Source organism: Giraffa tippelskirchi, chromosome 10 (assembly GCF_054371585.1).
Source record: "Giraffa tippelskirchi isolate mGirTip1 chromosome 10, T2T-mGirTip1v1.2.pri, whole genome shotgun sequence".
NCBI classification, from domain to species: Eukaryota; Metazoa; Chordata; class Mammalia; order Artiodactyla; family Giraffidae; genus Giraffa; species Giraffa tippelskirchi.
Window position 1 is genome coordinate 98,523,409 of NC_137284.1, and position 14,460 is coordinate 98,537,868.

The window sequence follows — 14,460 nt, forward strand, 5'->3', positions numbered from 1 at the left end:
CTTTGTTGTAAATCACAAATTAAACAGCTTTAGGAGAGGTCTTCTGCCAGAATTCAGGACTGCACACAGACAGGACGTGGAGGGGAAAACACAGCTGGGCTCTCTACCTTCTTTTTTTTTTTCAGCATATTTCATGATTCATGATCTTCAGAAGCAATATAGATCATTGTACATTAAATAATATAGATTGTGGAATACTTAGTCTGGGGAATACTTAGTCTCATGTAGGCAAGAAACAATCCACATTCTCATTTCAAATTCAAATTTGGCCATAGCCTGAAAATAATAGTAACTTCAAGTTCTACTCAAAAATGTAATAATAGATCAATCAACCAGGTAGCCAGCATACCATTAAAGACTTAATTTGCTGGGACCAGAAGTCCACCTTTTCCAGTTAAAATAAGACTGATGCTTGGCATATCAATATTTAAGCTGAATCTATTTTTATTAATTAGGATTTGAAGGTTGTCAGAAACACACTGCAAATCGTCAATTACCTTGTACCTGGGATGTCCCTTATAGGAGTATCACATTATACAGACATAAAAAATTTAAAAATAAAGTGGTCTGTGCAGGAAAATCTTCATTTAAAATTGAAAGAATGAAAATTAACCCTATTCTTTAAGAGGCCTTCTATTTAACTTCGTGTCTATCTAGGTTTTAAAACTGTTAAAGAATATCGTACATACCAGTTCTTTTTGTTCTACCTAATCCAATTGAATCTACTTTAAATAGCCATAATTGGTGATTTTCCAGATCAAAGGCCTTCCTCAAATCAATGAGCAGAGCTTGTCTATATTGATTACTAGCCATGCCTAAGAAAATATCATTCGTTATCTCGGGAATGATAGTGGAATGAAGAGGCTAACACCAAATTGGAAGAAAATCAATGAGTTTCATGTAGATAAAAATAAGCATGTTACCTGAGAAGAGAACATCAATTTTTTATGGACCCTGGACCAAACAGTAAAGGAAAAAATATCTAGTAGTTCACTCCTCTGAACACTCAGAATGTCTTCTTATTCACAGTGGAACTTCTAACCTAGCAGAATTTCATCAAAGAGGTAAGGAATGAAAAGGGTTGAGAATTCTTAATTTCTATTGATTACTATAAAAATATTTCTACATTTTGTTTTTTGAAGTCTTAGACTCATTGTCTCCATATATTTAGAAAAAGCAATACAAATATTTGATTTTTCTGCAGAACCTAGTCTTACATAACTTTCCATATCCTGAAAGCTATGGCTTCTGCTGTGTTAAAATGATACTGACTAAAGGGAAAGTCCTACTCACTCAGTCGCTCAACTTTTTGCAACCCTAGGGACTGTAGCCTGCCAGGCTCCTCTGTCCATGAAATTCTCCAGGCAAGAATACTGGAGTGGGTTTCCGTTCCCTTCTGCAGGGGATCTTCCCAACCCAGGTATCGAGCCCAAGTATCCTGCATTGCAGACATATTCTTTACCTGGTCTGAGACACCAGGGAAGCCCAGGTTGATAAATAGAATTATTAATTTGAAAAAAAAAAAAAAGGAACTAAAGAATCATCTGAACAAAATACTAGTTTTAAAAAAAGACTAAGTTGACAAAATTTTATTTTCCCTTGAATATGCTTATTGTCATTAGTAGGTTAAATTATCTCCAAATATAGAGAGCCGGGACTATTAATATATCCCTCCTGTTACTTTGCTAACAAAGGGCCGTCTAGTCAAAGTTATGGTTTTTCCAGTAGTCATGTATGGATGTGAGAGTTGGACCATAGAGAAGGCTGAGCGTCGAAGAATTGATGCTTTTGAACTGTGGTGCTGGAGAAGACTCTTCAGAGTCCCTTGGACTGCAAGGAGATCAAACAAGTCAATCCTAAAGGAAATCAATCCTGAATATTCATTGTAAGGGCTGAGGCTGAAGCTGAAGCTCCAATACTTTGGCCACCTGATGCAAAGAGCCGACTTGTTAGAAAAGACCCTGGTGCTGGGAAAGATTGAAGGTGGGAGGAGAAGGGGATGACAAGGATGAGATGGTTGGATGGTGTCACCGACTCAATGGACATGAGTTTGAGCAAGCTCCGGGGGATGGTGAAGGACAGGGAATCCTGGAGTGCTGCAGTCCATGGGGTCACAAAGAGTTGGACATGACTGAAATCCTAATGACAAAAATCCAAAATGCTCAGAAAGTTTTGGCCAAGTCATAGTTGATGTGAGGGGCATAGCCAAGGTCTGTTCTAGGTGTTAAATTTACAAGATCAGAAGCAGTGGATTAGGTTGAAAGACAGGCAACCAGAGGTGGAAACTACAATTTCAGTTTGTATGGCTAGGCAGAGGCTACTCACAAAAGAAAAGTAATAAGTAGAGCTTACATAAAGAGATGAAATAGAAAATAAGAGCTAGAACAAAGAGAAGAGGGATGCTGGTCTGACTGAGAATGGTAATAAGTAAAAAAAAGGCAGTAAAAGTAAAGGATCAGACTTCCCAATAGGCTAAATAAGCTAACAGAGACTTTTTGCCTAATGTTATCTTTAGCAAGATAGTTGAGGAAGTCAAGGAATGCAAGACAGTTAGCAGTCCTGTAACTGTCATCTCGTTTTTGTCCATTCTGATTTTACAGAAGTCTGTGATGTGCATTCTTCAGTCCAAAAGTTTTATGCCCCTATCTCTAGAGATCATCATACTGCTTCCATTACAAACCAGAACTTTCCTGGGTGCTAAACAATCCTTTATCAAGGTCTCTGATAAGTGCCATGAAACTTCCAACTCATCAGCTTCCACCACCATCTGCCATGGCTCTGCCTTAGCTTTCAGCAACAAAGATTTGCTACCTAAAAGCTCAAACTGTGCCCTTTCTCTGCCAGGTACCCCCTATCAACCTTGTAGCTCCTTCCCACTAGTAAGAGAGATCTGAACTTGTGTCCAGAACATCTAAGGGGACTACATATTTCCTTCTAGTTCAGGACTATTGGAGTCTGGTCCTTTTGACATAGTCTCTGGTTCTGACTCTGTGCTAATTGTCTGGGCTGTAGCTTCTTCATCTGACCCTTGGATGACCTTCTTTGTTCTGTGACTTGTTCACTAACCTAATGTTGCCGCATCTTACCACTGCTTAGAAATCACATTGCCATGCCCCATCAACTAATCTTAGGTTGACAAGACTCTTTGATACAAAGTCTACATTGGACTTTAATTTTTCTGCCTGAATTTTGACTTGTGGTTTGAACTTTTTCTATCTTTTGTGTATGCTGGGTTTCTCCAATGCCTACTCTTAAGAGCCTAAGCAACTTCCCTCTGAATGAGAGATTTTTAAGAAGCCTGGGGGCCCTAGTAGCAACAAATATGGTGGTCTCTGCCTAAATACCTACCGGCCATAGACTTCCACACTGATCAGCCATGGACTACAATCTTAGAAATTAAACACTGCATACATGCATTCCAGTTAGTCTATTTATTCTAATGCTGCAAGCCAATAACTGCAATTTTAGTATTACTGTAGAGGATTCTTATATGGCATAAATTCCCCACTTTCTGGAACTATAACCAAAGGACAATTCCAGAGGTTGAGAATTTAGCCCCTAGGAGAATTCTGGTTTGCAGCAGAAGTGGTATGATGACCTCTGGAGATGGGGGGATAAAACTACTCTTAAACTGAAGAATGCACATCACAGACCTCTGTAAGATCAGAATGGATAAATGTGAGAGGACAGTTAAGGGACTGCTTAAAGAATTCCTCAAATAATGCTAAAGATAACATTAGGCAAAAGCCTGCACTATCTCCTGAAGTTTGCTCAAGTTCATGTCCATTGAGTCAGCGATGCTGTCTAACCATGCCCATTGCTAGCCACTGTGTCTCCACTGCTGCCCTGCAAATAAGTTCCTCAGTACCATCTTTCTAGATTCCAAATATGTGCATAATATACAACATTTGACTTTCTGACTTCATTCTGTATAGTAGGCTCTATTACTGTTTTAATAAGATCTGATTTCAAATTGCACATGTTTTGAAATAGTTTCTTTATAACTCTAATTGGATAAAGGATGAATACATCAGTTAGCTGATTATTTCCTCATCATGGAAACAGCAAAATTCTTCCCTTTTTTTTCACTTTCTCCAAACATATAGACCATCTTGACTATAGAAACATTCTGGAGTAAACCTTTATAAACCATTTGTGTATGATGACAGACCTAACTGATTAACTGCTAGCTTAAATTTATTCATTGAAGCAACAAGTACGAATAAGATGTGTGCATAAATGTTATTGTTCATCATGTGGCTAATGTAGTATTCACAGGAAGAGAATTTTTAGAAAATTAATTGTTTAGAATTCATATTTTGGGAGAAAGAAGGCAAAACCACAAGTAGCTGTAAGTTTCTGTAACTTGATTGCAGTTATCTGTATAAAATAATGTATGAGCTGTGAGAAGAGCCAACTCATTGGAAAAGACTCTGATGCTGGGAAAGACTGAGGGGAGGAGGAGAAGGTAGCAATAGAGGATCAAATGGTTGGTCAACATCACCGACTCAATGGACATGAGTTTGAGCAAACTCTGGGAGATAGTGAAGGACAGGGAAGCCTGGTGTGCTGCAGACCATGAGGTCACAAAGAGTCAGACACAACTTAGTGAGTAAACAACAACAATGATGAGCTGTGCTATTAAATTATAATATTAAGAAAAATCAAAACACTTGTAGAAATTCAAAGATTACATTTTGCAGAACAGTGGAACTAATGTAAACAGTATTCAGATTAATGATGTTTCCAAATATTTCATGCTATTAGCCAATTTGAATCTTTAGTCACATAGATGTTGGTTCAGTAAGCCTTAAGAAATCATATCAATGAAAACTATGGTGCCACCTATGTGAAAGCTATAAAATTATTCTGAATGATTAATTGAGATTTGAACTTTGGACAGTGCTGTTTATCTAGCCTGATACTTCATTCACTTTCTGACTCATATTTTCCAAGTGTTATTTCTCCCTGTAGTAAACTATTGACCAAAAACCTATTGGACAATGCTCATTGCACTTCTTGATTATCTCACTGTTGTCTTATAATTTCATGTTATTTTTTAATTATTAAATATTCAAAGAAGTGTTTTTTCCCCAGATACTGCATTCCAGTTTCACCTCTGTGATTCATTTATGTTTAATTTAATTTTTCTTCTCGTTTTATTGAGATATAATCAACATACAGCACTGTGTAAGTTTAAGAACAGCATAATGATTTTACTTACACACAGCATGAAATTATTGCCCAACTAAGTTTACTAAACTTCCATCATCTCCTATAGATATAAAATTAAATAGAAAATTTTTTTCCTTGTGATGAGAACTCTTTGGATTTACTCTGTTAGCAACTTTCGTATATAAAATATGGCAATGTTAATTTCATTTATCATGTAAATTACGTTCTTTGTAATTATTTATCTTATCTTTTCTTTGACTGTCTTCATCCAATTCCCCCTCTCTCCACCCTCCCACACCTGGTAACCACAAATCTCATCTCTTTCTCTATGAGTTTGTTTGTTTTTGCAGAATAATTGACCTACAACACTATGTTAATTCCTGTTATAGAATATAGGGATTTTATATTTCTGTACATTTCAAAATGATCACCACAATAAGTTTAGTTATGATGTTTCACATTACATAGTTATTGACTATATTTCTCACAGTATACATTTCATACCCATGACTCATTTATTTTACAACTGAAGTTTGTACCTCTTAATCTTCCTCACCTGTTTCTTTCCTTCCCCTGACCTGGCAACCACCTATTTGTTCTCTGTACTTCAAACTCTGTTTCTATTTGTTGTGTTTGATTATTTGATAATTTGTTCTTTTGTTTTTTGTTTTTAGATTCCACATATAAGTAAAATCACGCAGCATTTGTCTTTGTCTAATTTATTTCACTTATCACAATACTCTATAGACACATCCATGTTGTCCAAAAAGAAAGAGTCCATTTTTTATGGCTGAGTAATGTTCCATTGTATATATGTACCACTTCTTTATCCATTCATCTATTGATGGGCACTTAATGCAGTTGCTACCCCTTAATTCTTTAAAAAAATGTTTAACTACACCATGGGCAGGGAAAAGATACTAAAATTATTGATAAGACTATTTATTGGAAAAAATCTTAATTGGAAATACATTATGGGAATTTCTGTCAAATAGTCAAATGTTCTTACCTTCCAACACAGAATTTCTACCTCCAAGAATTTGCACTACAGGTATATACACTTACCTGCAAACAACATATGTAAAAGATTGTTGTCTCTTATTTTTAGTTGTAATATTGTTTGTAAGAGCAAGATATTAGAAACAACTATAGTATGAAATTATTTCCAAAATATGATGATGAATAAAAGGGTAAAGTATAACCTAACATGCATAGACTGCAATAATTAGTATTTAAGAGGACAGTAGATAATATACATACATATCAGTTCATATACACATAAAATATCTCTGGAATAATACAAAAAGATTGATAACATTGGCTGCTTTCAGGACAGAGCACTAGATGGGGCAGATGGGCTGAGAGGGAGGCTTTTTGTCATATACCTTCAAATACTTGTTGAGTATTAAATATGACAGTGTGTTGGCTATTTGATAAATAGATACGTATTTAAACAAAATTTCAAGTAATTCATCTTGGCAGTAATTAGGAAACTAAAATAATACTTGGATAATTGAATAATTTTGAGGAAGAATGCACTGTGTATGCCTGAATTTAAGAAGAAATTCCCAAGTTGTTATCTCTTTAAAGAAGAAAATTAGTTGATATATATGTAAGCATTTATAAAATATTATAAATTACCTCACTATAGGTGCTTTCCTGGTTATCTTATTTTGAACATCAGCATCCTCTTTGCCAAGTCACTTTATTTTTTTTTTAAGATCGATGCTATCTTTGCATGACCTCAGAGGTTAACTGATGGGATTGTTATAAACATAGAAACAGAAATTTAACAAAGTTTTTTTTCTCAATAGCTGTTGGATCTGGTTTAAAAATGCTGTACTTTATGGTTTGGAGATCAAAACAACAATGAGAAACATGTTTGAATGTTAAGCTCAGGGGTTCTTTATCTTTTTCAATATACTTTTCAGGGACAATTCACACTAGAATGAAAAAAATGTGTTATATTACAAACAATCATATGTGAGTCTAAAAATCATATTCTTTGGAAAATTTTTGTTTAAAAACTTTAAAGCTTTAGTGATGACTAAGAGATTTAGGTCAAAAATGCAGTGAAGAATTTTTAAAAACAATCATGAAATTAGAGTGAATAAAACAATATTAATAATTACTTTATTATTTTCCATGTTTTAAATATGCATAAATAAGATAATTAGTTTAATATTATAAGTAGACATTGAGATATTTCATGATCACCTTATATTTGGTAGGGTAAGATACCTTGAACTTTCCCAAATAAATTTATTTTCAACATTTTCCAAATCTCAAAGTGAGATTGATTCCTTTTGCTTTGTGCTTTTCTAACCATACATCTTTTAATGGACTATTTCAGATTCGGACAACTTTTATTCCACGGTACTGTAAAGGATCTTGTACCTGCATAGATGGCATAAAAACAGGTAAAATTGCCTTTGAATCACATTATGTTAGATGCATTACAACCCAAGGAGTAGACATAATCCAACACTAAAATCATTTTAATAAAAGCTTAGTTCTCTTTGAGATTCTATTTCCTGCAGTGTCAGGGAGACTACAGAATAAAAGCCTTTCTGTTTCATTAGTAAAGACCACTGTATTATCACAGAGTTTGCAAATTATCCACAGCTACTTCAAATAAATACTTCTCTACAGTGCAGCACTCTTAAAATATTTTGGGTGGTTGAAACAAATCAAATGAACTCATGCACCCATTGAAAAAAATATGCATGAAAGTTGAAAACACAAACACTACTGTGGCTTATGGAATTTGTAGTTTAATGTAAACAGGGTGGCTGAAATTCTAATCTTTTATTTATTTAAAACAACGAGAGGAAGGTCATGAAAATAATTCACCATACTGATTCTGGCATGTAAGGGAAAAGTGAAGGCCCTGTCAGTAAAGAAAGGAATGTAAATACAAAATTAGTTTGCTGGGTTCAGCTTGTGTTGTTTACTATAGTTTTGAAGGTGAGATGGCTCTTTTTCATGAAAGCTAAAACGCTGTTTGTACGCTTTGTTTTATAAGTCATGCTTATACAGAGGATAAGGATTTAATATAATTTTAAGCCTAAAATTAATATTCATGATGGGTTAAAACCATAAATCTTATGGTGTTTTTAAAGGACACATTTTCTTATATATTGTAAGATCATTGTTTACATGTAAATAAAACTTAAGTCATTCATTAATTTGATTAGGAATTTCCAACAAAATTTCCCTATTATTTTGGTGGAATTCTTGGACTTATAGCTTTCAAGTGAAGGTCACATAGGCAAATCTTGTTTTGTCAGGTGGATGGTCTACAATATACAGAGCCTTGATAGAAACCAGCTGCAATGACCTGACACTGGTTCAGGCTGAAAACTCAGACAGTGCAAACAAATACTATATCTTGGCTCAAAATACTCGCCACATCTGCCAACAATTAGTTCTATATCAGACCTAGAAAGGGGCAATGAAATACAGGATCGGATTTCAGAGAAAGCAAATAAACAAGGCGCCCTGCATCATTAGTCATCAAATGGTTGCAGAGGTACCCAATACCTAGACTAAAGCTCAGGCTGTCAGTCCTGTAGGGTGGCAGATAGTGTTAAGAGAGTTGCAGGGACGTGGCAAGTTGATAGCCTAATCAGACCATTGACTTATGGGTGCCACCCAACAACTGTTTATTATTCTATTAATAAATAGCAGAGACCATCCAGAGTGGTTAGAGCACTAACCTTCAGAAATGGAAGATTTAAAAAGCATTCAGATGTCATCCACTGAAATTTCTGGTCAAGATTTATGACACAGTTCAAGATGGCAATAGATAAGAAGAAAAAAAAAAAAAGATTTTTGTGCTGTACTACTTTCTCCCAGAAATTCACTTTTCTAATTCTCGTTTTAGCCTTCCTTCAACTCTTCTAAGACAATGGGTCTATTCAGGGTTTTTAACTTTTTTGACTCTAAAATGTGACTTTCTAGACATTTTATCCATGGTATCATGGTTCAATTTTTGGCTTTTTGTGTTTACTTTCTAACCCAAGAATTATTAGTTTCCCCTATATCATACCTGGCTTCTTGGTCTCCCAGTCTGCTGAGGTGGTCATAATAAAGTGATTTGAGTTAGAAATACAGAAATACTCTATGCCCCTTTAAGTTGGCTATCACTATTGGCTTTGCATACCTTAGCATATTGATGGTCAGATACTCGTCTTCCAACCAGAATTGGTGACTTTCTCCTCTTCTTCCCTCATGGTGGACACCCATCTTAGAGAAATGAACTGCTGGATGGAATGGGTCTGTCCAGGGCAATGGTCTTTTCCCACAGAGTTTCTCCCATCACTCTGTTCTTTCCAGTAAACATTTCTCTCCCCTTTTCCCTGACTTTTGGTCCATCAGTTTTTCTGGAGATTTAATCAGCAGATTCACTATTAAGTTTATTCTCTCTCTTGGTTCTTTTTTTGTTTAGCTATGTGTCAGATATGTTAGAAATTGAAGGACAAGATACAGAAGATAGATATGTAGATATACATATTTATAAATATCAATATATGTATATAAAGAGGGAATCATATGTTGCATTAAGTTATCTGCATAATGTAGGTAATTGAATTGAGTGGGGGAAAAGATTTATTAAACAAATACTTCTTTTAGACCAATCAACATTTATATAAGAACATTATTTTAAATATTCATTAGTAATAAAGCATGAAAGTTTGGCTATAGAGTCTCCTCAATATAAAAAGAAGATGGACTTTTCTATTCCTATATTCCACTTGAAAGAATAATTTAATTAAAAGGCAAAGCCGGCAGGAACTTTATAATCTGCATGCAATGCAGGATATTATATAATGACCTTCATTTAAAACCCAAATCATTAAAACTAGTAAGTCTAACTGGTGACAAGGGAGATTTCAACATCAGGCCCAACAGCTTAAAAATATGAATAAAAATCATAGCTTAAATGAATCAGTCCATTGAGAACTTATCGCAAAGTAAAATGAGAGAAGAAAAAAGTTACCTAGGCAATGAATCCTTCTGCTGCACTATTTTATCTTTTGACACGTGCTTCTTTTTTCTTCTCTTTTTTTTTCAGAATTTCCTCCTCTGTATAAAATAAACCCAAATCTGTTTCCTAGGAAAAAATTATTTTAGATAATTTGGATGCACCAGAGAAAATAATCTTTAGAGGTGGCTAAATCACTTCTTATCCACCCCAGTCCCATTTGTCACATAATCTCCAGAGAAGTGAGAGCATTTGAATAAAGTGGAGGAACTGCAGTCCTGTTGAGGAGCAGAGAGAATTGATAACTCAGTAATAACAATTTCTGGACATTTTTAAGCAATAAAACACTAGTTAGAAGCTATGAGTTTCCTTTCTGTAACACATATCTTTGTTTTGTCATTGACTTCCTCATATGGTATGATTGTTGAACACAGATAAAATTAGATCAACATTTAAATGGAAACAAAAATAGCTTTTTATTATTGAAATTGTTTCTAAACCTTGGAGCAAACAACACAACTAAGTGAAATTTTTTTGCAATTATATAATGGTGATACTTCACAGTCACCAAATTCTCTTTTCTTACTTTTCTTGCACATTTTTTGTATCTGTTCTTTGTCTGTTTACTGTCTCATGTGAGCCATTAACCCAATTTCCCTCTGTCTCCTTCAGTCCTGAGTTCCCAGGTGGCAAACAATACCAACTTTTCTTCCTCATGATGATTTCCAGAAATGAACTAAGGAAATCCAGAACATACTGCCTTCCTAGGAAACATGATGCCAGAGTTACTAGAAAAAAGATGAAAAGCAAGTCAAAATGATTATTTGATGTCATGTAAAAAAAATTGTCTTGAGTTTATTACAACCTTTAACAATTGAATATGGCCTCACTCAGAAGCTGAATCTGTTAAATCAATAGAAGGAAGAATAAAATATGTCCTCAACCACTGAATGTGTTTATTTATAAGCAATAACCAGTTTGATTACATTTTAGCATAAACTTACTAGCTGCTCTTATTACCCAGTAATTTAGCCATATAATTAGTCAAGTTAATTGTTCAAACAGATTTGACTAAATAAATCAATTTATAGATATACTGGATATTCGAAAGTAATGTAGTAAAGGCTAGTGAGTAACCTTGGAAAGAAAAGCAAGACATAGATACCTTATCTAGGATAGAATGAGTTGACTTAATCAGATCATTGATCTGTCATTCCATTACTAAAAATAGATTTAGTTATAATAGAAAAATAGTTATTAGGTTAGGAGTCTAAAGACTGAGCTGTAGTCCTTGGTCATCCTCTTGACTTGGTTATGTTAGACAAAGGATGTGTGTAGTTTCTGGTCCTCATCTCCTTTGTTGTAAAAGCATTGTGCTTGTTAGATCATCTTCTCACTATATTTGGATATGATGCTAGGTCTGGAATATGTGTCCCAAGGGACAATACAAGTATGAAGCTAGATTTTAAGTCACTAAATTTCAATGAATATGTATTATTAATTAATGGTATTGTTACTAGCATTTCATAATGCAGCTAAAAATGGAATATGATTATAACTAGTGAAACCTGAAATGATTACCAAAAGCACATTTGCTACTACACGGTACATTAATGGAGTTTCTCTTGTTAAAACTAATCCCCATAAATTATTTTTAATAATGGCCTGGATTTTCAATGACCCTGTTTTACAGCAAAATAATTGAAATTTAAATTAAGCTTATAACAATAACCTTAGGAGATATGTATAACAACAATCTATATATCTTTGTTTTACTTGGCGTTAATTAAAAATTTTTTTTTAACATTTAGTTTCATAGTATATTAAAACATGTACAAGTGAAACTTTGTCACTTAAGAAATGGGGTGAAATATGTTGTTTAGTAGGTAAATTTAAGATAATTTTTGGAAACTAGTTTTTCAGATATTGTGTATTTAATTTGGCAGAATAAAAGATAATGAATTTAGTTAGATATAGTGATGAATAAAGGCTAAAATATCTCAAATGTTTAAAGAGTTCTATAGTACAGACTATTCTGATAGTTAACTATGTGAAGATTGGCAAAAATTTATCAGACATCTTGTACTGATTTATTGCATCATTCACTAATTCAACAAATATTTAGTGACAAAATTGTAAGGTGTATATATTAGATAAAGCTTGTAGTTTGGAGATTAATATTCTAGTTTTATCATTTATTAATTTAACTCAGTAATTTCACTGACCTCATTTTTCTCTACCTTAATTAATAATCTCTAACTCATATGGTTGCTGAGGGATTAAGAGGAGTAACACATTAAATCAGGACAAAATAAAGTTTGTAAAAAATAAAGTAAAATTATCATTTCCTCTATCCTGTCATACAATAGGTACTGTATTAGGGTGTGAAGTATCATCCCTGCCCTTAAATTTCAAAAGGAGTGCACGGGATAATTTATTTTGAGAGTGGAAGAGAAGAGGAGCAGTGTAGTGATGTTAATAAAGTGAAAATTACTCCACATTAATTGTGGAGATGAAGAATTCTCTAGATTGATGTACATTGTGATCTAGATTTTAAAGTAGAAAGGAAATTATTCATATCAGAAGGCAGAGAGAGAAATATTACCAGAAAGGAGAAACAGCAAGTGAAAGGTACAAAGTTGGGAAAGTGGCTGAAATAACCAGGAAGAAGTGAAAAATTTAGTTTAGCACAGTGTATTGTAGCAGAATGATACAAGATAGCACAGAAAATGAGCTATTATAAGATCTTTGTTTGGTGATCTAAAGAATTTAAAATTTATCCTCTAGGTTAGCCTAAAACTAAAAGAGATGCTTTTGGCAGGACTAGTTTTGCCTTAAAGGCAATGGCAACCCACTCCAGTACTCTTGCCTGGAAAATCCCGTGGACGGAGGAGCCTGGTAGGCTGCAGTCGATGGGGTCGCTAAGAGTCGGACACGACTGAACAACTTCACTTTCACTTTTCACTTTCATGCATTGGAGAAGGAAATGGCAACCCACTCCAGTGTTCTTGCCTGGAAAATCCCAGGGATGGGGGAGCCTGGTGGGCTGCCGTCTATGGGGTCACACAGAGTCGGACACGACTGAAGTGACTTAGCAGCAGCAGCAGCAGTTTTGCCTTAAGGAATGTTATTTAGGCAATAGGGTGGAGGGTGAAAGGACAGGAGTGAGACTCTTATAACCAAAATATGAAAAAGGAAGTTGATGTACAGACAAGGAGACGTTAGCATAGAGGAAGTAGTTTAGAATCTATGAGGATGTCTGGGATAATCTTCAAAGAATAAGTAGAATGGGAGTAGAAAAGGGGTAAAGACAGAATCCTATGGATGAACAATATTTTAGGAGTTCAAGGATGTGACAGGTGAATTGAGATAGATTGTCTGGGAAGAAAAACTTGGAAGGAGTCAAGGTAGATGGGAATCAAACATCTCCATCCTCCACGACAGGCACAGAGAAGGTAAGTGGTCCCATGGAGGAAAGTAATTTCTTTGCTATTCACCATGCTTATTTACTGATTATTAATTCACAGATCTGATTTAATTATTGTCACATCAAGAGTGAGGCACAAGGTCTTCAATGACCTAATGAGAAATCAGAAGCTAAGAAAGCTTCAAAGGTTTGCCCAAGATCACACAGCTGTGTGAGGAAAGCAGAGCAGCAGGAGGACAGTAAGTTAAATGAGTTCTTCCATGAATTTTATTTTCTCTGTAAAGACAGGAACCTGGAAAAAGAGAATTCAGGAATAGGATATATGTTGGGAATAGGCTATCTCAAAAGTGTTAAAGGGACTTTTCCAGAGAAAGTAAAATTGTTGCTGGACCCTGTGGAGGTGGGAAGCTCTGACCTCAAAAGTAGTTCCAATTTTCATAACTGTGGTTTTCTGCAGTAGTGTTTGCATTCTGAGAGCAGGAACAGAGAATACGCTCATGAACTTTGTATTTTATCAGTTTTGCTCTGATGGGGGATTTTCATGGACTCTTTAGATCAAGGTCATAACATGAAATACTTATAGGAATTTGCTAGGCAACTAAAATTTGAGGCACTTGGCCATTGGCCCCCTGGGAAAGATGGAGCTGTGAAGGACTGGAAATTTAAAGGGGCTTCAGACCCTGCAAGTTATTACTGTGAGAAAGCCTGGGTCACAAGATATAAGATCAAAATTTGCAAAAGAGAACAAAAATGCACATTTTAACAAAAAGGCTTATTTTAAAATATTGGCTCTTTTAAAAAGTGTGCTTCATAAATAACCTACAGTCCTAGTCTGTGACTTGTAGTTGAAGCGATGCTCCTTCTGAACTTA

General features: G+C 34.8%; 1 protein-coding gene across 2 annotated transcripts in view; it reads left to right on the forward strand.

Moving 5' to 3' along the window:
* LOC145522365 (uncharacterized) overlaps window positions 1-14,460 on the forward strand; it is a 164,202-nt gene that overhangs the window by 52,010 nt on the left and 97,732 nt on the right. Inside the window, exons 5-6 of one of the 2 annotated variants that reach the window (XM_081531125.1) lie at window positions 7,529-7,595; window positions 10,835-11,108. The gene's annotated coding sequence lies outside the window, so the exon portion shown is untranslated. Of the gene's footprint in view, window positions 1-7,528; window positions 7,596-10,834; window positions 11,109-14,460 lie in introns of those variants that run through there. The other variant, XM_081531126.1, reaches the window with a different exon arrangement.